Source organism: Rhincodon typus, chromosome 7 (genome assembly GCF_021869965.1).
Source record: "Rhincodon typus isolate 14 chromosome 7, sRhiTyp1.1, whole genome shotgun sequence".
NCBI lineage: Eukaryota > Metazoa > Chordata > Chondrichthyes > Orectolobiformes > Rhincodontidae > Rhincodon > Rhincodon typus.
The window spans coordinates 49,227,138-49,254,151 of NC_063338.1; the positions used below are offsets into that span (position 1 = coordinate 49,227,138).

At 41.1% G+C, this 27,014-nt stretch overlaps 1 protein-coding gene across 1 annotated transcript in view; it reads left to right on the top strand.

The window, feature by feature from the left end:
- mylka (myosin, light chain kinase a) overlaps window positions 1-27,014 on the top strand; it is a 376,415-nt gene that overhangs the window by 39,820 nt on the left and 309,581 nt on the right. The window contains exon 2 of the mRNA XM_048599211.1: window positions 16,235-16,347. The gene's annotated coding sequence lies outside the window, so the exon portion shown is untranslated. The remainder of the gene's footprint in view (window positions 1-16,234; window positions 16,348-27,014) is intronic.

Below are 27,014 nucleotides of genomic sequence, written 5' to 3' on the forward strand. Positions count from 1 at the left end.
TTATTAATCAATTGCAGTTAATGCGTAATTCATCAGAACTTGCAGTTGACTGAGCAATATCGAAAAAAGAATTATTTCAGCAAATACAAATCTATTTTTATTTGTAAGTTATAGAAAACCGAAAAAAAAGAGAAAACCTACTGTACTAAAAAAAGTGATTAAAAACTTGTACCTTAACCGATTTAAGGGTAAAATCAACACTTACTGGAAACATGATTGTCCTGGTCTGGGGGTGGCTATTTGGCAACAGGGTGAAAATAGACACTTGGGAGTGCAGGAAGGAAATTGCATAAAACTGACAGTGGGGGATCCTAGTTGGAGAAAGTCAACCAGAGCTACAAGGTATCACTTCCCTTGAAGTCAGCACTGACTGACTGTATTCAGAATGAGAATGGGGGAACACTAGCTGGAGGCTGAAGAGGGACAACTTGCCCAGATATGTATGACCACTCCTGTTTCTGCACAAGTATTCCTAGTGCTCAATCACTTCATGTTTATCCTGATCACAAACTCTACATGATCTCCTGAAACACAGCCTCTCACAGTGGTCATATCCACTTCATACTAACCCGTGCTCTTATTTTAATTGCATACGCTGAGGAGCAGGATCACATTGCTGTGCCTTGGAGTGAATGCAGGGTAAACCACAAACACTCTACACATGATCTCTCAATCAACTCCTCCCCTTTTCCACACACACTCACCCCTCTAATGCGTAATTAATGTTTCTGGGACAAAGGATCTGTTCTGGTCATAGAGTGAAAGCATGCACTAGATATACTGTGAAGAACCTAAATCAAAGTCTGAAGGAGAATGACTGAGAATATTCAACTCCAGTGACTACCAACATTGCGTGCACTCACTGAGACTGGTACCATATGCAATTAAAGAGGATTTATCCCTGTGGGGCAGTCTGAAACTGATAAGCAGCAGCCACACAGTGTGGAAGGGACAGCACAGTTATTACCTGATAAGAGAGAGAAGGTCAAGTACTATGGAAGAATTAGATGACTAAGCTTCAGAAGAAGACTGATGGGTCTAACAAAGCTTGACATGTTCAAAGCCTGCCTGAAGCTTACCAATAGTAGCAAAGAGGCTAGAGGAAACTGTCTCCACCATGCACAATGGTTTGATGTGTATGTTGGAATTCATTCTCTCTAAGGAGAACCTGGTCAGTTTCAACCAACAAACTATGGAACATCTATTGATTGAGGTCACAGAGTCGAATGCAGTCTGTGAAGCTTTTGTGAAATGGCAAACTACTGCAGTGAAAGCTCAGCTACCTGCTATTGTAGCTCTGGGCTCCTCGGTTGAAAAGGGTTTGCAGAGGGTCTCAATTGCTCAAAGATCTATCCACCATCAGATCACTGAGTGAGCTGGCCAAAGTCCCTGAGCTAGTGGTGGAATTTACAAAGCTGGAGCCTTTTTGCCTGTCTCTGGATGCCAATAATACTACCCCCTCCCTTGACATTTTGTATTGTTCCTGCAGTTCCTTGGTAGTCAGGTGACCTAGACTAATGAATCCTTCTGAGATGGGTGCAGTCTGAGGTGACACCATATCTCAAGGGTCTCTCAGGGGAAATCTCTGACCACTGCCCTTCCATTTTCCTGCAGCTAATCACCATGTTTGTAACTGTCACTAGAATTGCAGTTTGAAGAAGAACAACATCATGCAACTGCATTCACAGTTACCGCTAATAGTAAAACAAAGATGAATAGTTTAGTATTTCTAAGTCATTTGGTTCTGTCTTGTTTTCATTGTTTCTTTCAGAGTACATAAACAGTGATTGTCATAGTTGCATGGTGGTGAAAAAGCTGTCTTCCTCACTGTGATCTTTATGGGGAGGCGATTGAAAGGATTATAATTCTGGGAAGATGCATCATGTGGTAACATGGTTCCTAAGTCTGATGCTGGAGCTGGTGCTTTAGATAAATGGCGTGCGCATTCCTCCCCGAAATGGGTTATTGGCCTGAAAGTCTCTAACGTTTCCCCAGATTCCCTGTCCTCCTCTTGTCTATCCTCCACTTGGGGCTGAGTGTGACTGCTTGACACATTTGTTAGTGCTTATGGCTAGTATTTCACATTCAACCATTTGTGGAGAACGCAACAACTCCCTTGTCTCTAGATATCTTTCTTGGCCAAGTCATGCAGGGCAGCTCCTAAACATTCTAGGCATCTGAACCTCACCTTGAGGGCCCTGGTGCTTTTCTCAATATTATTTGTGGTGGCTGGGTGAATCTCATTGTAAAAGTGTTCAGTGAATGTCTGGTAATCTCAGTGGGTTCATCAGATAGTATAAGAGGTTGCTCCTTGTCTCCTCAAAGCTAGCCGTGCACATTGTGTTCGAACTCAGGAAAGATATGTGAGCTAGATGACTATCTGATGTTAAATGTATCCTGGCAGCTCCCTGGATAAACAGGCGTTCATCTGCTTGATTTGCTACCAGTGGTCAGAAATGAGCTGTGTTGTGTGTGCTGCCATCCATATCTTATAAGTGTATGAGTTGTTTAGCAGCCTGCGTGGTTTAGTCTGTGAAAGGGTCCTTCTGGTCTCATGTGAAAAATCTTGTAGAGTAAACATGATGAAGTTTATTGCCTCTCTGCAGCTGTTTATAGGTAATAAGAATAAGCTTAACATTATTACAAAGGTTATAGGGAGGACTTAGCCTTAGGTTGGTCCCTGCTGAGATCCAACTTTTGTACCAAATCCTCATGCCATACCTCAATGAGTGGTGTTTATTGCATTCAATGAAATATTTCAGACCCCAAAAACTACCTCCCCAAGCTTTTGCCTCATAACTATTGTTGTTATATATTTGCTTTTACCACTACCCTATCTTGACCCAAGTCTTTGAATTTAAAAAATCAGACGACGTGAAGGTTTCACTGACCTTCGGAAATATGATTTCTTTGGACTTTGAAGAATGGCAGTTGACTGTTGTCTTGACAGTCTGGGACTGTGCAAACAATGCTTTTATTTTGAACTGTGGGCTTAAAAAATGTAAAGATACTGTTTTAAACCTATCTGGTTCACTAATGTCCTTCGGGGTCGAGGGAAGTCTGCCATCCTTACCTCGTCTGGCCCAAATGTGACCCCAGACTTACATCCATGTGGTTGACCATTAACTGCCTCTGAAATGGCTCAACAAACCATTCAGTTCAAAGGCAATTAGGGATGGGCCAGGTTAGTGATACCCACGTCTCATGAAATAATAGAGCGAAAGAAAGTAAAAGGGCCACACCTGACAGTGACAAACTGCTATTGATGGACTGGGGCCCTTAAATGAGAATTAATTGCCCATTAAAGGGTTTCAATTTGCCTACTGGTGAACAGACTGCACAATGCCCCCTCCTGCCACTGGTATATTCAAAAGTCAACGAAAAAGGTCTGGCAGTTAGTATGCACCTGTGACTCCAATTTAATATTGGGGGTATAACAAATACAACAATTGTCTTACAGAAAGTATTATACACATGCACCTGCAGTGAGCTAAAAAGATGACATCAGCTAAACAAAATAAAGATGCTAATATTTGTACATTTCACATTTGGCTTTGTTCCCAAAGTTCCCCTTCGCACATGAAAGTGCTTTCTACTAATATGCATATGATTTGTAACATAGCAAATGACATGGAATAAAGTTACCTTTACTTAAAATGATTCGTGCTAACTTTCCTGTCATTCCTCCAGTGATGCTGCTACATCTGGTGAAGTTGATGGGGGGAGGTGAGCCATGTCTAATTGCAGGGAGGAAAGTGAGTTGGACTCTTTTCTGTTCACTGTTTTTGTTTGCTCACTGCCTGTGATTTCACACAATACTTCATGAATGTTTCAAATCTATGAGCCGAATGCTTGCTGTGTGAATGTCAGTAAGATTACCTATTTGGTAATGCGATGTTAGAAAAGCACATTGCTATGGGAATGGACCATTGGGAATCTTTTTATTGCCATTGTAAAACAATTATAATGGTTTAAGTAAAGGTAACCTTATTCCATGTTGTTTGCTATGTGCATTCTACCTTTCCTGTATCTTTTCAAAAGTTCTAGATTGGTCATTTTCCCTGGTTAATTGCTGAGTAGAATGTTAATGTTACTCATACAGTACAATATTTAGTATTAAATATTGTTATGCATGAAATATTGCAAGGCAATCATGTTTTTGCAGAAAATGTTATTTATGGATTAGCAAAACTATTTGAAAGATGATGAATATGCTGGATTTATTTCAGTGATTTACATAAAAGTAATTCAATCTCAAGGTTCCAGTGACACTGCAGATTGTGAATTGAAGGTTGAATAGTTTATATGCTTCATCTGATTCCAGAGACTGGACTATTGTTTTAATTCACTGAGAAACATCTGGTATTATTTAACAGATATATGGTGGATAGTTAATTTTCACATAACATAGATTTGCTGTTTATTTTCCATTGGCATTGCCTGATTTCTTTGATGCTTCTGAAGTCAGCTTTGAGATGAAAGCAGTGTTTCATGATGTAAAACATCACATATGTCCTGTGAAATATTAGCAGATTATTTTGGATAGTGAGTATAGATATAAATCCATATACATTGTAACACATTAATCAGTTCTCAGTACGGTTACATTAAAGAAAAATGAAAGTTCAGCAGTAATTGGTTTATATCTATCTGCCTTCCATTGATGCTGCATTAGATAGCGGTTAATTCTTCCTTCCCTTATTAGCCATATTTACCCACACAAATTTGAGAATCTCACTCTGTCACAGTTTGACTGGATAAAAATGTTGCTCAAAAATATTGCTTTACTTTTGTTTTTGTTCATTAAGATAAGCAAAGCAATCCTGTTGAACACATGAGAGAAATTTGCAGTGTGACTGTTTCATTACAAAGAAGGAATTTGTGGTGAGAAATGGTAATGGACAAACTCCTCTAAAAGAGAGAAACAACATCATTTTTCAATTGGCTTTAAATTAAAGCATTTAATCCATTAGTTTATTTCAAATCTGCAGTTTGACCTGTTCCAATTAAGAAGCTTCACTGTTCTGGAATTCTGAATATCTAAACAAAGTTCAAAGAATTTTGGCAACACTCCCAACATCTGAAAGTCCTATACAGATATTTACTGCAGGTTTGGTTTTTCTTGGAATGAATGGTCCTTTTTTAATTTAAAAAAAACAGATATGCATTGTTTCAGTACTAGTTTTGCTAGCCCTGCATCCAGTCTATGAGGTTAATGTTCGATTTATAAACATTCATTTTCAGCTCTACATTAGTACTGTAGTCTCCAAGTCAGAAGGTAGATGATGCAAGGGCATGACCTAGATCAATAGTTTAATACTGTGCATGGGATCATTGTACTGTCAGAGGATAACTTTTCATATGAGATGTTAACAGGGGTTTTGTGAGCTTACTCAGGAGCAAAAGAAACAAGACAGTTAGTGTCCAGACAAATATTTCTTCCTCAATTACAATCCACTAAAAACAGTGTGAAAAATATCTGTACAAAACAATAGTGACCACACTTCAAAGTCCTTGACTGCAAAGAGACATCCTCAGACTTTGAAAGGTGATATTTAAGTGCAAGTTCTTTCTTTTGACTTTACCGTGCTTGTTATAAGGGCTAACATGAAGAGTGTTCAGATAGTTTTTGTGTTCACTATTTGGCTAGTTAGTTTTGTAGTGAATTGCCTGCTGATTATAGAACCCGCACAATTGTTACTGGATATTGGATAGCTCACCAATCAAAAGATGAAAGTGAAAAAGATTACTTATATGGTTCATATATTAATAAACAATTTCAATGTTGATTACTTAAAATGTTTCTGCAAATTTTCAAATCGATTCATAAGGAATCAAGATGGCCCCTAAAATGTTAATACTTTTTTCATTATAGAGATATGAGTGCAGATCATGAGTTTTTTCCTACTGTCGATGTTATTATCAATGCATTGATTCTAGAAGAATGATAACTTGTCATTTTATTTTTGGTGGGAGTTAACGTTTAAGTTTCATTGTGTGTGGCATCTGAATTGGCACAAACATTATTTTAATTCCCTGGTTTTATAAATAGATGATCAAAGGAACTGTCTGCAGCACTGAGGCCAGCAGATGGTTGGCAACACTTCATGGGATTAGAGGAAGAATGCGAGTCCTACAGAAACCTAGCCTTTTCTTTGGGCTAGTAGGAGCACATCTGCTCTTCTTGATTCCATAAGAAAGTGGAAACAATATTTTTGACCCCCTTCAGGCTCCGAGCCCTTTTCCCAATAGGTTGAAATAGCAATTTAGCAATATAATTGGAGACTGATCTGCATATTTAACGATGGGCCTATCAATCTGTCCCTGATGACTGCTGAGGGGAGCAGGCTAACATTGGAGGGAAGATAGCATGACCTAGTGTATAATTCCTGCAGGCAGTTTTAATTGGAAATTGCTGTAATCACCCATTCTCCATTCAGCTGGAACAAATAAAGTTAGTTCATTACATTTTTAGTGCATTAACCATTTTAATTCACCAAGAGTTGAAGGAGAGTGTTTACTAGTAAAACAACAGTTACATTTCAAATCTTTTGAATATTTCTGTAGCTGTTCTGTTAATTAGTATTGGGTGGCCAGAAATAATTTTTATAGATAATCTATCAGAGAAATGGTGCATGTTTTGAAGCTAAATATCCAAAACTAAAATAACACCAAAAACTGAACAAAGTTATCAAGCAGGTATCTGGCCAAAGTGCTATACAATTGCTGGATTGCTTCCTTACTTCTGTATTTTGTTTCTTGTTTTTATGTGAAAATACTCTTTAGTGGAATTCAAGAAATATATGACTTTTCACAAGCATAAAGTGCCAAAAGCTGTTACGACCAATTAAGTGCTTCTGAAGTATAATATAGGTTGCAAAATCAGAAATTGCTGGAAAATCTCAGCAGACCTGGCAGCACCTGTGGTGAGAAAGCAAAGTTAACATTTGGGTCCAGTGACCTCACTGGACCTGAAAGGTTAACTCTGCTGTCTTTCCATGGATACTGCCCAACCTGCTGCATTTTCTAGTGATTTTGATTTTGTTTCTGATTTCTAGCACCCGTAGGTTTTTTTGTAAGATAGGATATCTGACTACCAATTTGTGCACAGCAAACTCCTACAAACAGTAATATGATAATGACCACAATATCTTTTATTTATAATGTTAATCGAGGAATAAATATTGACAAGGACACCTGAGATAACACCCTTTCTGTTTTTTGATATAGTACGATAGGATTTGTACATCTACATAAAAGTCCAGACAGGACCTTGGGTTAACATCTTTTTTGAAAGATGGTACCTCAAAAAGTACAGCACTTCTTTGATTTTTGCATTCAAATCTTGGAATGGGAATGGGAGTCGACCCAGATGTTTCCAGCTTAGAGTTAAGAATACCTTCCATTGATACACTTCTGATCACCATGTCTTGTAATCATCATACTTCTTAGAAGATTACAAGCCATGTTACAAAAGTTCAGGTAACTTGTCAAAATCATCATAGTGATGGATACCAGGAATGGCAATTGATTTTCTTTATCTTCCTTTAATTAAATCCTGTTCCGAACTGTTGAATCCATGGTAAGAGAAAGGTTTGAGAGGTTGGTTAGAGGCTTATGGCCTGCAGGCAGAATTTTTAAGTCTTGTTGGCAGAATGTTCCCATCTCTAGTGTGGCATTAGCAATGTCAGGAAAGGTGGGAAAATATAGAGAGAATGATAAAACTCAATATTGACATTGAGAAAATCTTTTGTGATATTTCTCTCAATCCTTATATAGTGACTCCAGAATCTCACCACTGAAAGGCAGCTCTCTTAATTCTATCCATTCACATCTTGCTAAAGCCACAACTCACTCTATTTATACACTGCTAATAATTTACTCCTTCCCTAAGTAACTTGACAGCAAAATTTCCCAAAATGTAAATCACAGTTGGTGCCTGATAACTGCAGCTCGCTGAATGTCAGTCCCCAGCCATCATGCACTTACTTCTTCGCAATGACATTGTTGCATGCTCCATGGCCACCATCCTCTTTGACCCCTTATCCAACAAAGTTGGAATTAGCAAACTACCAGCCTTACCACATCTCATGCCCATTTTTGGTCAAACTCACATCAATGCCCTTTGACATTTCATGCACTGACCTGTGGGCTGCCAGCCTGTGTGTGGACATAAGGCATGCAATATTTAGAGTTCTGGTTTGTGATCCAGGACAGGATATGTGTGTAGAGTTGGACTGAGTGTTGGCCCTGTGAATGTGAGGTAGTAGAGAGAAGATGGTGGTTGTCTTATCTTTGTGGAGCACAGAAGATCATTCACTTTCCTGCAGTGCTGGACATCGTGCTTCATCACCAAGGACTCAGCACCAAGGGATGCAAATTTGGTGCAGTCTGGCTTGGTCCTGTGGTGATCACACCACCCTGTTCTCTGAAACTTCCAGACTTCTATCCACTAAGTGGGGTCAAGCTTTCCTTTCAGTGGTGTCATGTCCTCAGTGTTAATCATCGAGGTTCCCAGTGGGAGGGCCATTTCCTGGCTTGCAGCATCTAAAATGGTGTGCAGCTGGGCTTGGTGTCAATGGCAGGGAAGCCCAAAGTTTCCGGCACTGGTAAGCACTGCTATCTCTCCAGCCAAGCGATTGCTTGAGGAAGGTGCCCAAGAGCCCAGTTGCATAATTAATGACATGAAGAGGGGAATTTTGTGTGAGAAGTGTTGCTCTGAGCCATGACAGACTGGCCACTGTAAATCTCTCTCAAGAAAATATTTTCACCATAATGGGAAAAATTCCTCTGTATGTCTTTGGAGGAAATTTTAGCTTAGAATCTTTTTCTTTGCAAGAGCCTTGGTATTCAAGAGATCTGAATTGGTTGTTTTTGGCTATTTTTAATATGTCAACAAGGATCTTAAAATAACTTTGGCAGAAAGCTGCACTATCTACATTGGTCCTGGATTTTGGAAATCGCTCCCAAAATCACGCTGCTCCTCTGTCTGTCTGTCTCTTTCTCTCCTCTTCTTATCCATTTCTCTCTCCTCTGATAAAATACAGCTTAAAACCTAACTCTTTGACCAAACTTGTGCCCCATTATCTTTATGTAGCTTGATGTTAAATACTTTGCTAAGGGTTCTGTATGAGTGTTGTGGAATGGAAGAACTCATTCCCAGTTCAGCTATTAAAATGGGGTACTTCCCTTAAATTTATGTTAAGTGAGAGATTTTAACATTCTGTAAAATTAATGTTGTACATTTTAATATTCCACTTTGCAGTTAGCAAACCTTTGTGGTAGAAACAGGGGATATATAAAAATTTAGGGCTTGAATATTCAAATATCTTGAATTAAATTGGAGCCACTATATTAATCTTTTAATCCTGTACTTATAATCTGAATTGGTCATAGATTCAGTGGGAGCTTAGATGGTGCTTCATTTGCCAAACAGAAGCCATCTAACAATTTTGTGATGATTTCAAATTGTTAGCAGAAAATGTTGCTTACAATGCGCAAGTAATGTGAATAATCTGCTCAATTTTATAACTTGCTGTTCTAAGTGCAAAGGACTACATTGAATATATGTCACAGAAACAGACCATTTGGCTCAACCAGTCCATATCAAAGATCATGCTTAACTCAAGCTTCCTCCAATCTTTTCCCATCTAACCTTCATCAGCGTAATTCACCATTCCATTCTGCCACATATCGAGCTTCCTTTTAAATAGATCTATTAGATTTGATTATACCATTCCCCACGGTAACAGGTTCTCACATGCTCTGGGTAAAGAAGATTTGTCTGAAAGTCCAATTTGATTTATTGTTAACTGTCTTATCTTGAGTGCCTTTTGTTCTACGCTTTCCCACAAATGGAAAGAGTCTGTGTGCACTCCATCAAAAAATGAAAGAAAGCGTAAAAAATCAAAAACATGCTTGAGAGTATTCAGTACATAAGCACAGTTTGCATCATCGTGGTTCCTCTCTTTGAGAAGCGCTTTCTTTGTACAAAGCAAAGTAGAAATCTGGCTGTGAATGAAAAGGTAAATGGATCATTTAGGTGGCATGCTGAATATCAAGCTCTGCTATTCCCAAAGTCATCAGAAAAGTTACGCTAGATTCATAGAGTCATACTGCACACAAACAGGCCCTTTGCTCCAACATGTCCATGCTGACCGGTTTCCTAAACTAAAATAGTCCTACTTGCTTGCGTTTGGCCAATATCTCTCTAAATCCTTCCTATTCATGTATCTGTCCAAATAGCTGTTAAATGTTGTAACTGTACTTGCATCCAGCACTTCATCTGGCACACACAAATCACGCTCCGTGTGAAAAAGTTGCCCCTTGGGTAACTTTTAAACCTTTCTCATCTCAACTTAAAAATATGCCCCCTAGTTTTGAACTCACCCACCCTAGGGAAAATAGGCCTTTGCTATTCACCTTATTTATACCCCTCATAATTTTAAAAACGTCTATAAGGTCACACCTCAACCTCCTACGCTCCAGTGAAAAGATCCCGTTATGACACAAATCCTCCGGTCCCAGCAACATCCTGGTAAATCTTTTCTGAACCCTCTCCAATTTGATAATATTCTTCCTATAGCAGGGTGACCAAAACTGTACACAGGACTCCAAAAGTGACCTCACCAATGTCCTGTACAACCTCAACATGGTGTCCCAGTTGCTATAATCAATGGTCTGACCAATGAAGACAAGCGTCCTGAAAGCTTTCTTAACCACCCTGTCTACGTGTGATGCAATTTTCAAAGAACTACATACCTGAACCCCTAGGTCTCTGTTTGACAATACTACTCAGGGCCTATCATTAACTGTGTAAGTCTTACCCTTGTTTGTTTTAACAAAATGCAATACCTTGCATTTATCCAAATTAAACTCCATCTGCCACTCCTCACCCCATTAGCCGAATTGATCAAGATCCCTTTGTAATCTTAGATAACCTTCTTCACTGTCAACAATACCACCTGCAAACTTACTAACCATGCATCCTAAATTCTCATCCAAATCGTTTACATAAATGACAAACTAAAGAGTAGCAAAATTCCGCAAATGATGTGCTTTTTTAGACCCATAGTGACAAAAATCATGGCCTCGGTTTCAGTACTTGACAAGAATGAATTTTTATTACAAATAAATAGATTCTAAATACACCTGAAGAATTATGAACCATCATAACAAACTCTAACCTCCTTATAACATGCCCTCTCTAACACACAAAGAGAAACACAGACACAGAAAACATGGGTGTTATGGGCAGATGGGGAGATGGTGGAGGCAGTTCAGTTCTCGACTTTGTTACCTTGAGATTTCACTATTCTAATGCACCCTGGCTGATCTGTCACATTCTATTTTCTGTGAACTTGAGGCCATCTAAAACCTAGCTGTTTGTGCTTTAACTCGCAACAAGTCTGATCACCCCTGTTTGTTGATCTACATTGGTTCCCAGGAACATCCTTGCATTTTTGTGTTCAAATCCTCCCTGGTCTAGCCTTCCCCACATCTCTGGAATTTCCTCCAACTCCACAACACTGTAAAGTATCTCTGTTCCTTCTACTTCTAGTTTATTGTGCATCCTTAATTTTGATAGCTCCACCATTGCTGACCAGTCTGTCAGTTCTCTACATCCTAAACTGTGGATTCCCTCTCTATCCCTCTCTACTTCTCCCCTCAGTTTCCTCCTTTAAGACGTATTAAACCCTATCTCTTCACTGAAGCTTTTGGTCATGTAACCTAATATCTCCTTAAAAACCGAAAGAACTGTGTATGCTATTAATCAGGAACAAAAACAGTAGTTGCTAGAAAAAAAATCAGCAGGTCTGGCAGCATCTGTGAAGAAAAATCAGAGTTAATGTTTCGGGTCAGAACCAGACCCAAAACATTAACTCTGATTTTTCTTCAAAGGTGCTGCCAGACCTTTTGATCTAATATCTCCTTATTTGCTTTGGTGTTACACTGTGAATTTTAATGTTTTTATGAAGCGAATTGGGATCCTTTATTACATTATAGGAGTTACATAAAATACAAGATGTTGATGCACAGAGAAAATCTGGGTAAACAATTTGTCTTAGAGACAACAAGGTACAGGGCTGGATGAACACAGCAGGCCAAGCAGCATCATAGGAGCAGAGAGGCTGACGTTTCGGGCCTAGACCCTTCTGTTTCCATTTCCCTGTATTTGCTTAATGCACAATACTTTTTATGTGATTAGTTAGCTGCATAAAGGCAGCAGGAGTCCTGTGAATTTGCATGATTTGGTATTTTATTAGGACCCCAATGGTTTAGAGACTTGAGATAGGAATCCACCATGCATTTCCTGTCTTGTTGAAGGAAGTCAGCAGTGGGTGAGAAGGTGGACCTCCACATAAGGAAAAGCATTTCTGTTTGTGGTTTCAGGAGGAGCAGGAATCTTCCTCAAGCTCTCATAACAAAGCTCATGGTCTACCCTGCATTTTCCTCCTTTCCCTCTCATAAAGACTACCTAAAATCATTTCCCTGCCACTTTACTATGAGGTGGTGGGCAGCGAGGCCTACCCTGTTGGCAACTGCATTCTGCCCTCATCCCAAGTGGATGAGTGATAGTTTAATCCTGGATGTTATTAACTATCCCAGGCTGGAAATTTAAGCCAGCAGGTGCATTTTGCCAAGTGAGATAAGCTGACTCAGTTACCAAATGCCTTATTTTTGATCAGCGAGTGTCTAAATTTACTGAGTGTAAGACAAGTGTGATACAGATCCAAGCGAAGGCCAGGGTCAACAGCAGAAAGATTGTGTGAAAACCTGAGCATTCCACAACTCCGCCTGCTCAAACATCACCAACTCCACGTGTGGCAGGGTGTATTAACCCAGTATTGAACTGTTTAGTCACCTCAAGACCCATGATACTGGAGTGGAAGTAAGTCATCATCAAGGAACTGCTGAAGAAGGGAAGATACATAAATGGAGTGAATTCCATGCTCATTATTGATCAGTTTAACATGAATCATTTTCTTAATTTAGGAATGCATTTTTTAGCATAACAATTTGAGTGCCCACAGTAGTAGGACTTGAAAACAATCTGTTTAATTATTTTGTTCAGCTACAAATTGTTGTGATGATGGTTAATGGTTTCCAGCTGTAAGCAGCTGCAAACATTCCACTAGCAATTATTCTTCAAGTGGAATGAGTGCAGGGATGCTTGGTTCAAATGTTTTATCTGCTTTCCAAAGCATGTGGATTTCCTGTCAAATATCGTTAGCTATGTTGCATATGAGAATTGGAATTTAAAGGTGGTTTTCTTTTAACTATTTTAAGGGTCATGGTTTCAGACAATTGTGTAGCATTGCATGTATTTTCTTTCCATCCTCCAAGTTTAGTGATTTACAACTAAGGATGATTATTACAAAATCTGTACTGAGGTTTTGCACCACATCAACTGTTTTCACTCACTCCAGTAATTAGACAGATGCATTCTTTTTAAATTCAATCTGTATAGGCTTTAACTACTCACACAAAGAGGAGTATTCAATTCATGTGGGCAAAACTTGACTGGTTCTATTTAAAATTTAAACCTACTGAGAGTAAAAGCATCTTCCATGTATGTTGCTGTATCCTTAGGAACCAGCGTCAAATAACTTGCATTTGTGAAAAGAAGTGTTGCTCCTTCAACAGTGAAAGGGAGTTGAAATAATCGAAACCGATAATAAGGTGCAGGGTTCTGAAAGCATCTCCATAGCGATTTCTCTTTTATCCAGTTGGCTTAATGGGAAAGCAGTGAATTAACCCTACATCTTTAGATTGCTTTAAAAAGACACCTTTTGGTGAAAGATTAGTTTTTGTGGTTTGATTGACATTCAGGCTGGAAAGGAAGTGATCGACAAACACTATTCAGAGTAATAGGCTGTGGCTCTCGGTATTCCCACTTTACATCGCTGTAACTGGTCTGTATCAAAACTTAAAAAGAAAGTGCATGTTTGGAGTTTCCTTTCTTTCGATACTCCATTGTCTTTCTACAACATTTGTCTCTACTCAATAGTTTTGAGGTCACATCTGAAAAGCAAATTGAGATGCATTTCAAAGAAGCATGACTTGACTCTTAAACAGTCAGGTACTATAGATAGTGCAGCAATTCAAAAAGAAATAACCCCTGACACAATCCTATTGAAAATGGCTACTGGAGTGATTTCTTTAACTCAGTGAACCGCTAAAACAGCTCTGAAGCAATGCCCTCTTTAAAACAGCATGTGTTTAAATTAGGCATGGTGCAGCTAGAGTACTAGCATGTCTTTCAGTCATCATTTAGCATCAGTAAATCACAAACCTCATAAATCATTATGATCATTTGAATTGTTTTAAGTGCTTGTGCTGCATGGTGACTCTGCTTGTAGCTGTCCGAACCCAATTCCAGCATCATCTCCGTTTTCTCCTCTCATGTTGAGAAGTGGTCCAGCATTATATTTTTGGAAATAAAAACACTTTATTCATAAAATCTGTAAACAAACACATTTAAAAATCATTTGACTTGAATATTACAGAACTTGCAGAAAAATTTAACTTGTCCTAAATTAGTGTAGAGCTGGAGGAACACAGCAGGCCAGGCAGCATTAGAGGAGCAGGAAAGTCGACATTTTGGGTCAGGACCCTTTATTAGAACTGGGGTAACGGAACTGGGAAATAAATAGAGGGAGGAGGGGTGGGGCTGAGGAAAATAGGTGGGATGGTGATAGGTGGTAGCAGGTAGGGGGTAGTGGGGATTGGTCAGTGGGAAGGGTGAGGCAGATGGGTGAGGAGGAGTCCTTCCCACCCATCCCACTCACCAATCCCCACTACCCCCTACCTGCAACCACCTATCACCATCCCACCTATGTTTCCTCAGCCCCACCCCACTCCCTCTATTTATTTCCCAGCTCCCATTCCCCTCCCCAGTTCTGATGAAGGGTCCCGACCCGAAACGTCGATTTTCCTGCTCCTCTAATGCTGCCTGGCCTGCTGTGTTCCTCTAGCACCATACTGTGTTGTCTCTGACTCCAGCATCTGCAGTTCTTGCTATCTATGACTGTCCTAAAATAGCATGTTTCGCTACAGCAATAGTCTTAGTATTTACCAAGTACATTTCATGTCAGCTTGTTAAATCCGAGAACAAAATATTTCAAATTAGAAACTACAGACAGTGCAATAGACATTCTATGTCCTCTGTACACTGTCTTCCACACTGAGGTGCCTCAATACATTTTCAATACTTTTGTTTTATAATGTACACTCTTTGTACGGTACACAGCCCAAGAGGTGTAGTATGGTTGAAAAGTCTTAGACAGAAACTTTTCCTCAATGCACCTCTGCAGTGACCACCCCAAGCTTTAGTTTTGATTAGGGATCCAGCACTGATCCATATTCCCCATCTATAATTGCTGTTACTTAGATCTAGCCCCTGCTCCAATGGCATCTTCCAGGGCATGGGACTGACTTCAATATAGTGATGCTACCAACTGTGATTTTCTATGGCCAACATTGAAGACAAGGTAGTTGCTGTCCAATCCAGTTGTAGCAGGCAGGCAGAGCAAACATTCTACCTACATCTACCCTTTCATGTGGTGTCAGAATTTTTGTAGGTTTCAATGAGATCGCTACTCATTCTTAGAACTTCAAAGAATACAGGAACAAAAGCAGAAATTGCTGGAAAAGCTCAGCAGGTCTGGCAACATCTGTGGAGAGAAATCAGAGTTAATGTTTTGAGTCGAGTAACCCTTCCTCACCCGAAACGTTAACTCTGATTTCTCTCCACAGATGCTGCCAGACCTGCTGAGCTTTTCCAGAAATCTGTATTTCAGTTTCTGATTTACAGTATGCATAGTTCTTTCAATTGTTTTTTCAAAGAATACAGGTCCATTTTCTCAGTCACTCTTCAAAGTCAATCCTGCTGTCAAGGGGATTAATCTAGTGGGCTTCCATTGTACTACATAACTTGGATAAGGAGTATATGACACTCCAGGTTTGAACTTCATACAATTGCAGTAACACATCTTTACTTCTGTACTCCAATTCCTTTCCAATGAAAGCCAACACACCATTTACCTTCCTAATTGCTTGCAGCACCTGCATGCTGACTGTTAGTGACTCATTAACAAGGACCCACAGGTTCCTTTGGACTCAACATTTCCCAACTCTCACCATTTTTGAAATATTGGCTCGGATATTCTGATTAAAGAGAGGAACCCTATTTCTGAAGCTGATCTGATTAAAATTATCCACTTACCTTTAGATATCTCTTGTACTGGAAGTTCCTGTGTCAAGCGCCTCCTGTTATGAACCTGTCCAGGAATCCAGCAGTGTGGCAGATCTTTGCAGAAACCACGCCATCTTTTGCAGCAACAAGTGAGCTCTATTTTGATTTAAATGTGCAGCAGCATAGTCAATTAGTCTGGTAGCACCTGACAAAGGATGAAGTATGTGTAGCGATAGGTTGACATGTGAGGGAGGAGTTAGGATGCCAGGTGGGTGAGATCAGTAGCATGCAATGTCAGGTAGGTAGGATGCCAGATTGCAAGGGTTAAGCCAGGGGTGGATCATGGTTGTGGGGGTGGGGAGAGGTACTGTCAGATTGGGGTTGGGAGTTTCTGGTCTGGCTTGGGGTGGCATTAGACTGGCAATGTAGAATAGAGTTGATGCCCAGTCCAGAGTGGTCAGACCATTGGTGGTGGTAGGGTTACATCAAACTGAGGGTGAGAGAGTTGGTCATAAGGCCTGGGTGTCAGATCAGTGAAGGGGTTGTGTCAGGTCTGGGGTGGAGTCATGCCAATGGGAAGGAGTTCCGGTTCTGGTCAGCTGCTGGTTTGCTTGGGTTGGTCGGGGGAGAGGTTAGCATGGAGTGATGGGAAGGATGTGTCAAGTTGAGTTTGGATGGAGTGGTAAGTGGAATTGGGTCATGTCATTGGGGTTGGTTATTAGAGATCTGGGAGCGTTAGGAGTTAGAGAAAGTGTAGGTGAGGGGCTTAGTGATGAAGCGGGGAGTAGTTTCATAGCTATCCAGGAGTTAGACTAGATTTTTAATCCTCTAACCTTCCTGGGTAACTTTGGGATTTAACTGAGTCAGAACCCTCTGAAGTTTCTGACTTCAGGGACTTTTTTGGAGGGGTCCACATGCAAGGGAATTTCCTGTCAGAACTTTGAATTTCCGTGAAATTCCTATAACATCTGCATCAGGGATTCCACATATCTGAATTCATGATTCTAGGCTGCGCTTCTCCAAAGACTGTCTGTTCACTAGATTATGTGGCCCATTCTATCTTTTCTTTTCATTTATCAAAGTGATCCCAAAACACACTTGCATCGTATTCCCTGTACCATATTCTTGACCATTCAAATCCCCTTGAAGCCTCCTATCAGCCTCCTAAACTTACATTCCCATATAGTTTCGGGTCATCAACAAATTCATAAAAGTTAATAAATCTAGTCCTGAGGAAGGGTCACTGTACCTAAAATGTTAACTCTGATTTTTCCTTCACAGATGCTGCCAGATCTGCTGAGCTTTTCCAGCAACTTTGTTCTTGTTCATAAATATTACACTTGATGTCCAGATCTAAATCATTGACATAGAGTGGTCTTGGTGCTGACCCTTATGGTATCCCATTGACCTGCTGTCCTGAGATTGAATAAATATTCTAACTCCCTGCTTTCTGATTGTAAACAAATTCTGAACCCATTTTCGTACATTATCCCATCCACTGTTCTCTAATTCTTTTTACTAACCTACTGTCTGGGACCTTATTAATAACTCTACAGGTTTGTCACACTTGAGTGCCCTTTCATAAATCGGAGGTAACTGCTGATTTACGGTTTTTTCTAAAGTTAAAGTTGTCATATCCTTTATAATAAATTCTAACATTTTCCCAACTGCTGACATCAGACCAACAGGCCTGTAGTTCCCAATTCTCCCTCTGCCTCCCTTCTAAAATAGGTTTAGATTTAGATTTTATTGTCATGTGTACTCAAGTACAGGACCACGGAAGTATTGTGAAACATGTCTAATGGCGCCACACATGGTATGATCTTAGGTAGAAAGTTACCTCGGTACAAAAAACTGAGGTACAAAGTAGTAAAAGAAACAAAGTTTAAAAAAAAGTTAAGCATTACCTTTGTAGAATGAGTAGAAAAATAAAGAAATAAAGTAATTGTTAATATTAAAATCCTTCTTAATATAAACCAGAAAAATAAAGGAATAAAGTTAAAAGTTAAACAGTCTTTGAGTCCTTTGCTTTGCTTGCTCTCTGGGAGACCTCAGATGCCTGTTCTCAGCGCCACTGCCACAGATATCAGGGGAGCTCCGTAACCCTAACTCTTCCCATGTCGGGCTACGATGCCATTGCTCCAGCTGAAGGTGCCACCTCCCTGTTCTCCTGTTGGTGCCTCTGGAACATGCCTGGGCAGGACTCACGTGCACACTGTGATTTCACCAGACCGGGCCGAGAGACCGGGCCAAGACACTGCTACGCCGGGTCAAGAGACCGGGCCAAGACACCGCTACTACGATAATACTGCCACGCTGGGCCGAGAGACTGGGCTAAGATACAGCCACACCGGGCCGAGAGACAGAGCCAAGATACTGCCATGCCGGGCCGAGAGACCGGGCCAAGATACTGCCACGCCAGGCTGAGAGACCAGGCTAAGATACTGCCATGCCGGGTCGAGAGACCAGGCTAAGATACTGCCACGCCGGGCCGAGAGACCAGTCCAAAACACTGCCATGCTGGGCCAGGGGAATGTCCATGGGCCGCCGAGACACGGCCATGTGCCAACGAGAGACCAGGCCGAGATATCGCCATGGGCTGGGCCAGGCCATGAGGTTGCCTCACTGGGTCCACAGGAGGCACGGAGTGTAGACGAGAAGAAAAGAAACACAACGAGAGAAAAGAAAGAAAGAAACGGACAGAGCAGACGAGCTCTGGCTGAAATATCCTCTTCTGCTGCCATGTTGGAATAGTGGGTTACACTTATATTTCCAGTCTGCAGGCATTTTTCCAGAACGGACAGAACTTTCAAAGATAACCACCCATGCATCCACTATTTCTCTAGCCATCTCATTCACCACTCTGAAGGTAGTCTGTCTGAAGCTATGCAAGTGCTATCTGCTCATTAATACTGATCTTTCTCAGTGCCTTAGCTTCTTAGTTGCTTAGTATTTCTTGGAGGTTTTCTGTATTTTCCTCCATGAAGACTGATATGGATCAGTCTCTATGGGTTGTTTGTGAAGAGTAGAGAGGGCGATGTTGATAGTCCAGTAGTCACTTTTGAGATTGATGGCTTTGCAAGATGATCAGACTACTAGCATTTTGGACAGGACCTTGAATTAGGTAGTGCTGGTCCTCATCACAAATAGGTGAGAAATTCAACATCTCATGCAATTTGGGATCCTATGAAGTCATTAAGTTCCACTGTAATTTTGAAGTACCAATGGCCATTACTTGTGGTGCTCACTATCCTCCATTTGGTAATTGTGGTAGAGTAGTCAAGGCTCATATTCTTAAAGGTTGAAGATCTTGCAAAAAATCTTTATAAAATAATGAATCTTCCTTTTCATCTTAAGGAAAAGATCAGCCATGCTTCCTCTATTGGGTGGCCCTGTGTGGCTTGTTTCGGATTTCTCCCCATCTTTAACTCAACTGCATTACATTTCTCACTCCACCTGATCAGTGACCTGTTGAGAGTGCACAAGCAGCTCATTGTAAGAAATCAATCTAGGCCATTAAAATTGTTTACATTCAGTAAGGGACAGACCAACAATGTTAACATCAATAACATACATGTATTTAGCACCTTTAACACAGTGAAAGACTTTTGGTTCTAAGTTGTGGATGCTGAAGATCTGAAATAAAAACAGAAATTTCTGGAGAAACTCAGCAGGTCTGGCAGCACCTGAGGGGAGAAAACAGAGTTTGTGTTTCAAATCCAGTGACCCATCTTCAGAAGAAAGGTTCTGAAGAAGGGTCAGTGGACTTAATTGTTAACTGTTTTCTCTCCACAGATGCTGCCAGACTTGCTGACTTTCTCCAACAATTTCTACCCTTCCCAGGAGAGCTGGCAAAGGTAGCTGGACATTGAGTTACATTAGGCGATGCTATGGGAGAAGAGTGCTAGATTCCCAATGTTTTAAGGATTGACTTGAAGGAGGAAAGAAACATGGTTTGACAGATATTTAGAAATCACCACCAAAGTCTCCTTTGCCCCTTTCTTAAAAGACAAAATAAAGATACACCAGGTGTGCATTGTAATTGAGAGTGACTTTTGATTCACTTGCAGACATCTACATACATGGACTGTACTTAAAAAGGTCTCTCAACACAAAACTTCATTTGAACAAGAATATTGAAATTTGTCCTGTAATGTTTGAGAATAAGGAAAGACTTTATATTTCACATTTATATTTCACATGTTACAGTTCTTAGGATGTCTGGAAGTGCTTTACAGCCAACAAAGTATCTTTGAATTGTAGTCAGGATCCCACAGATCTCAATGCGATAATAACCTGTTTAATTAATGCTTGTTGGTGTGTAAATATTGATCTTGGAGAGCCCCAATGCATCTTTGAAAAGAAATGATCTGAATCTAAAGAAACTATGTCATCTGATATAGGAGAAAATTACTGCATTTGCTGGAATCTGTACTAAAAACAACAAATGCTGGAGATCACAGCGGGTCAGATAGCACACATAGAGAGAGAGCAAGCTCATGTTTCGAGTCTAGATGACTCTTCATCAGAGCTGAAGTAAAGTGTAGGGGGGACAACATTTATGCTACAGAGATAGTAGGAACTGCCGATGCTGGAGAATCTGAGGTAACAAGGTGTAGAGCTGGATGAACACAGCAGGCCAAGCAGCATCAGAGGAGCAGGAAAGCTGACGTTTCAGGTCTAGACCCTTCTTCAGAAATGGGGGAGGGGAAGGGGATTCTGAAATAAATGGGGAGAAAGGGGGAGGCAGATAGAAGATGGATAAAGGAGAAGATAGGTGGAGAGGGGACAGACAGGTTAAGGAGGCGGGGTTGGAGCCAGTAAAGGTGAATGTAGGTGGGGAGATAGGGAGGGGATAGGTCGGTTCAGGGAGGACGGACAGGTCAAGGAGGCGGGATGAGGCTGGTAGGTAGGAGATGGGTGTGGGGCTTGAGGTGGGAGGAGTGGATAAGTGGGAGGACAGGTTAGGGAGGCGGGTACAAGCTGGGCTAGTTTTGGGATGCGGTCGGGGGAGGGGAGATTTTGAAGCTTGTGAAGTCCACATTGATACCATTGGGCTGCGGGTTTCCCAAGCGAAATATGAAATGCTGTTCCTTCAACCTTCAGGTGGCATCGTTGTGGCACTGCAGGAGGCCCAGGATGGACATGTCGTCCAAGGAGTGGGAGGGGGAGTTGAAATGTGGCGACTGGGAGGTGCAGTTGTTTATTGCGAACCGAGTGTAGGTGTTCTGCAAAGCGGTCCCAAAGCCTCCGCTTGGTTACCCCGATGTAGAGGAGGCCACAACGGGAACAGCAGATACAGTATACCACATTAGCAGATGTGCATCTGAACTATCAACAACTGTTTGATGTGGAAGGTCTTCTTAGGGCCTGGAATGGGGGTGAGGGGGGAGGTGTAGGGGCAGGTGTAACACCTCCTGCAGGGAAAAGTGCTGGGTGTGGTGGGGCTGGTGGGGAGTGTGGAGCGGACAAGGGAGTCACGGAGAGAGTGGTCCCTCCGGAAAGCAGATAAGGGTGGGGAGGGATAAATGTCTTTGGTAGTGGGGTCGGATTGCAGATGGCAGAAGTGTCGGAGGATGATGCGTTGGATCCGGAGGTTGGTGGGGTGCTACGTGAGGACGAGGGGGATTCTGTTTTGGTTGTTATTGCGGGGCGGGGGTGTGAGCGATGAGTTGCAGGAAATGCAAGAGACACAGTCGAGGGCGTTTTTGACCACTGTGGAGGGGAAGTTGCAGTCCTTGAAAAACGAGGACATCTGGGAGCAGATGCAGTGGAGGCGAAGGAATTGGGAATAGGGGATGGCCTTTTTGCAGGAAGGTGGGTGAGAGGAGGTGTATTCTAGGTAGCTGTGGGAGTCGGTAGGTTTGAAATCGATATCAGTTTCCAGGTGGTTGCCAGAGATGGAAATAGAGAGGTCCAGGAGAGAGAGGTATCGGAGATGGTCCAGGTGAACTTAAGGTTGGGGTGGAAGGTGTTAGTGAAGTGGATGAACTGTTCGAGCTCCTCATGGGAGCATGAGGCAGCACCGATACAGTCATCGATATAACGGAGGAAGAGGTGGTGTTTAGGGCCAGTGTAGGAATGGAAGAGGGATTGTTCCACGTAACCTACAAAGAGGCAGGCATAGCTTGGGCCCATGTGGATACCAATGGCCACCCCTTTTGTCTGTAGGAAGTGGGAGGAATTGCAGGAGAAGTTGTTAAGGGTGAGGACGAGTTTAGCTAAACAGATAAGGGTGTCAGTGGAGGGGGACTGGTTGGGCCTGCGGGACAGGAAGAAGCGGGTGGCCTTTAGGCCATCTGCATGGGGACTGCAAGTGTATAGGGACTGGACGTCATGGTAAAGTTGAGGTGTTGGGGACCAGGGAATCGGAAGTTTTGGAGGAGGTGGAGGGGATGGACGTAGGTGGGGAGTTCCTGGACCAAGGGGGAGAAAATGGAGTCGATTATACACTTTTGGGGGTTGGTTGTGGGGGTAGTGGGTGTAGGGTGCTGGTAGAGAGAAGATGTTGATAGTTCAGATTAAGTGATCGGAATGTGAGAATGGCAGAACAATGCTGTGTCTCCTGCCAGACTTGAAAGGACAGCCAGTCTGACCTGAATGAGGGGAGGGGAGAAAGGGCATGATAACAGACTATAACAAGTAAAGCTTCACAATTTGAAGGTGTTGAGCTCAATATTAAGTCCAGAAGGCTGTAAAGTGCCTAGCCTAAAGATGAGATGTTGTTCCTTCAGCTTGCGCTGTGATTCACTGGAACACTGCAGCATGCCAAGGATAGACACATGACAGACAATACTCTAATCCCACCTCCCCCCATATTCCTTGATCCCATTAGTCTCCTTCTTGAAAACACATAATGTATTGGCCTCAACCACTCTTGCTGGTAGTGAATTCCACATGCTCACCACTGTCTGGATGAAGAAATTTTTCTTCATCTCAGTCCTAAAAGGTTTACTTTTTATCCTTAAACTGTGACCTCTGGTTCTGGACCACTATCGGGAACATTCTTCTCGCATCTAACCTGCCTAGTACTGTTAGAATTTTATAGACTTTTATAGACTTCCAAACTCCAGTGAATACAATCCTAACCTAATTGCTCCTCATTTGTCAGTCCTGCCATCCTAGGAATCAATTTTGTAAACCTTCGCTGCATTCCCTTGATAGCAAGAACATCCTTCCTCAGATAAGGAGACGTAAACTGCACACAATATTCTAGATGTGACCTCACCAATGCCTTGTTCCTCGATTTGAATCCTCTCACAATGAAGGGCAGTTTACACTTCGCCTTCCTTATTGCCTGCTGAACATGTGCACTTGTATCAGAACTGGTGTATGAGGGCACCTACCTCTCACTGAACATTCCATTCTCTCAATTTGCAGACATTCAGATAGTAATCTGCCTTCCTATTTTTGCTACTAAAGCAGATAACTTCACAATAATCCACATTATACTGCATCTGCCATGCATTTGCCTGCACATTCAGCCTGTTCAAATCACATTATAACATCTCTGCACCTGCCTCACAGTTCATCCTTCCACCCAACTTTGTGTCATTTGCAAATTTTGAGGTATTACATTTAGTTCCCTCATCTAAATGATTAACATATATTGTGAATATCCGGGTTCCTAGTACCAATCCCTCTGGCACCCAGGTCACTGCTTGCCATTTGGAAAATAAAAACATTTATTCCTACTTTGTTTCCTGTTTGTCAACTAATTTTCTATCCATCTCAATACATCACCCCAATCCCATGCACTTCAATTTTACACATTAATCTCATATGTGGAACTTGTCAAAAGCCTTCTGAAAGGCCAAATAAATCACATTCATTGACTCTCCCTGATCAACTGTACTAGTTACATCCTCAAAGAATTCCAGTAGATTTGTCAAGCATGATTTCCCTTTCGAAAATTAATGCCAACTGCATCTGATTCTACCACTGTTTCCTAAGTGCTCTGCTATAAAATCCTTGTTAATGGACTCTAGCATCTTCCCCGCTACGGAAATAGTCTCAGTAGTCTATAATTCACTGTTTTCTCTCTACCTCCCTTTTTAAATAGTGCGTTACATTAGTTCCCTCTAATCTGTAGCACCTAAAGAATCTCGAAAGGTGACTAGCAATGCATCCACTGTTTCTGGGGCTACTTCCTTACATAATCTGTGATGTAGATTATCAGGCCCTGGGGATTTATCAGGCTTCAGTCCCATCAATATCTCCAGTACCTTTTCTCTACTAATGCAAACTTATTCAGTTCATTCCTCTCACCAAACCCTATATTCCCCGTTATTTCTGGTACCTTATTCATGTCCTCCTTTGTGAAGACAGAAGCAAAGTATGAATTTGGTTCATCAGCCATTTCTTTGTTTCCCATTATAAATTCCCCTTTTTCTTACTGTAAAGGATTTACATTAGTTTTCATCAATCTTTTTCTCTCCACATACCCATAGAAGTTCTTACAGTCAGTTCCTATGTTCTCCACAAACTTAATCTCATCCTTTTTTTTCCTTCTTAATCAATCCCTTGGTCATCCTTTGCTGACTTCTAAACTGTTCTCAATCCTCAGGTCTATTGCTTTTTCTTGCCAAATTGTATGCCTCTTGTTTTGCATCTAATACAATCTCTAATTTCCCTTGTAAGCCATGGTTTTGCACTGTTCTCTTTGGACTCTTGTGCGAGATGGAAATAAACAATTGTAGTTCGTCCATTCACTCTTTGACTACTTACAACTGCCGATGCACTGTCATTCCCGCCAGTAACACTTCCCAATCTGACATAGCCAACAGATGCCTCTTACTATTGTAGTTGCCTTTATTAAGATTCAGGAACCTAGTCTCCGAATCAACTACCATCTTAATGAGAAGTCTATTATATAATGGCCCCTCATTCCCAAGAGGTCTCTCACAACTACATTACCAGTTATTCCTTTCTCATTGCATAGTACACTTAGAATAATTTCTGGTAGCTTGTTTTTAAAAGTGTATCCTAGAAAGAGTTCTTTTTCTTTTATAAAGAGCGTTTGCAGGTCTGGAATGTCTTTCTGGTGAATATTATCTTGAGTTGGATGAGAACGTGAGACCAATGCAGCTAAGGAGGGATCCAGCTACCTCAAATCCAGCCAGAAAGACAAGATGGAAAAGCTGGAAAAGAAGGGAATAGCCAAGAAACTGACAAATCCTTCAGACTAGATTAAATCATGTTAGTGGCGAAATAAAACTGGAACACTAAGAGAAACAAACACTGGAAACACTGGAGGAACTCAGCAGGTCTGGCAGCATAAATGGAAAGAGAAACAGTTGATGTTTCAAGTCTGGTATGACTGTTCTTCAAACTTTCTTAGACACACAAATGAAAAGATTTTAATGAAGCTTTGAAGAGATACTACTTCACGCCAATCAATAAAGAAATTTTGCCAAAACTGGCCAAAGTAAAGATGTTTTTCTGTTATTGATTTGTTGATGGTCACTGGCAATGAAAGTGAATGAAAGCAGCAGTTTTTTTAAACTACATTCTGGATGACATTTAGAAGTTACAGATTGTAGGACATGCCCATTTCTATGATTCCAGAAGAGTATCAATGCAAACAACTTGAAAGTGAAACTATTGTGGATGATCTGCCCGTCGATTGATACAGGGACACACTGAAAGAAACCATCGAGACCTCACTCAGAATTGAGTGCACCCGCTAGAGAGAGATAATAGACAAACCTCAAGATGAGGAAGAAAATTGTGCAATTGAAGAATTCTGAAGTCAAGTTCAAAGGTTATATACTGATAGCAAAAAGACCTCATTTGTATCCTGACAAGGTGAAAACTACAGCAGTTATGACAGATGTGAAAGCAGGGCAATGATTTGTTGGATATGTGATTTATTTAGAAAAGTTCTAACTTAGTTTGTCATCTAGGTGTAAACTCTGCAAGCTCACTGCTAAGTGTGCGGTGGTACAAGAAGCAACTTTTCCCCAGGTCAAACAATTGCTGATGACAATGCCAGTGTTGAGGTACAACGAATTCAATGATGAAGTCACCTTGCAGTAAAATGTCGGTGAGGCAGGGCTTGGAGGAAGCCTTGTGCAGCAAGTGCCATCACATCCAATGCAAACTGATTGGTGGTACGCTTTTATTGAGAAAAGGGCCTGACTACTGTCCTTTATTGTGAAACAGAGCTTGTTTAAAGAGAGGCAAAGTCAACGTGAAGTCTCACCGCAAGCTACTTCAAAGCATGCTCCTCAAACTGCTTCTATATGGTTAAAACAAAAAATCTACAAGCTTGTTACTATGGCTGTAGAGATATCATCTGGGTGTGAAATACAAGCAAAGGAAACAACCATACATTCCCAACATGCTGTTGAGAGCATTCCTTCCCTATGATGGAAGTTGAGGATGTTAAGATACCGTGACATCTTCCAATCCAACAATTAAAAGGTAAATAACCTCAAGAAGATATCAATATATCAGGGACATTTATTCAGAAAGACAAGCAGCTTATGCAAATCAAGCAAACTATACAACAAAATTCAACTCTCCAAGTTCTGCAGAAAGTAGTGACAATTTGGAGATGAAGTGATAGTGTAAGATGCCATTTAGTGTAAAAGAAATAAAGACATGATCCCTAGTAAGATAAGAGCCGTTGAAGCATGCCCATCATCAAGGAGTTAAGTCTAGTTTAAGGAAGGTGATACTGACAATGAGACTAAGGACCACATCAGCCAATACAGTGCTTTTAACAGATACCAACTAAGTAAGCTGAAGAGCTGCTCATGGCACATGACATCCCAGTCAGATCATGGATGAAGTAGACCTCTTTACCATCACA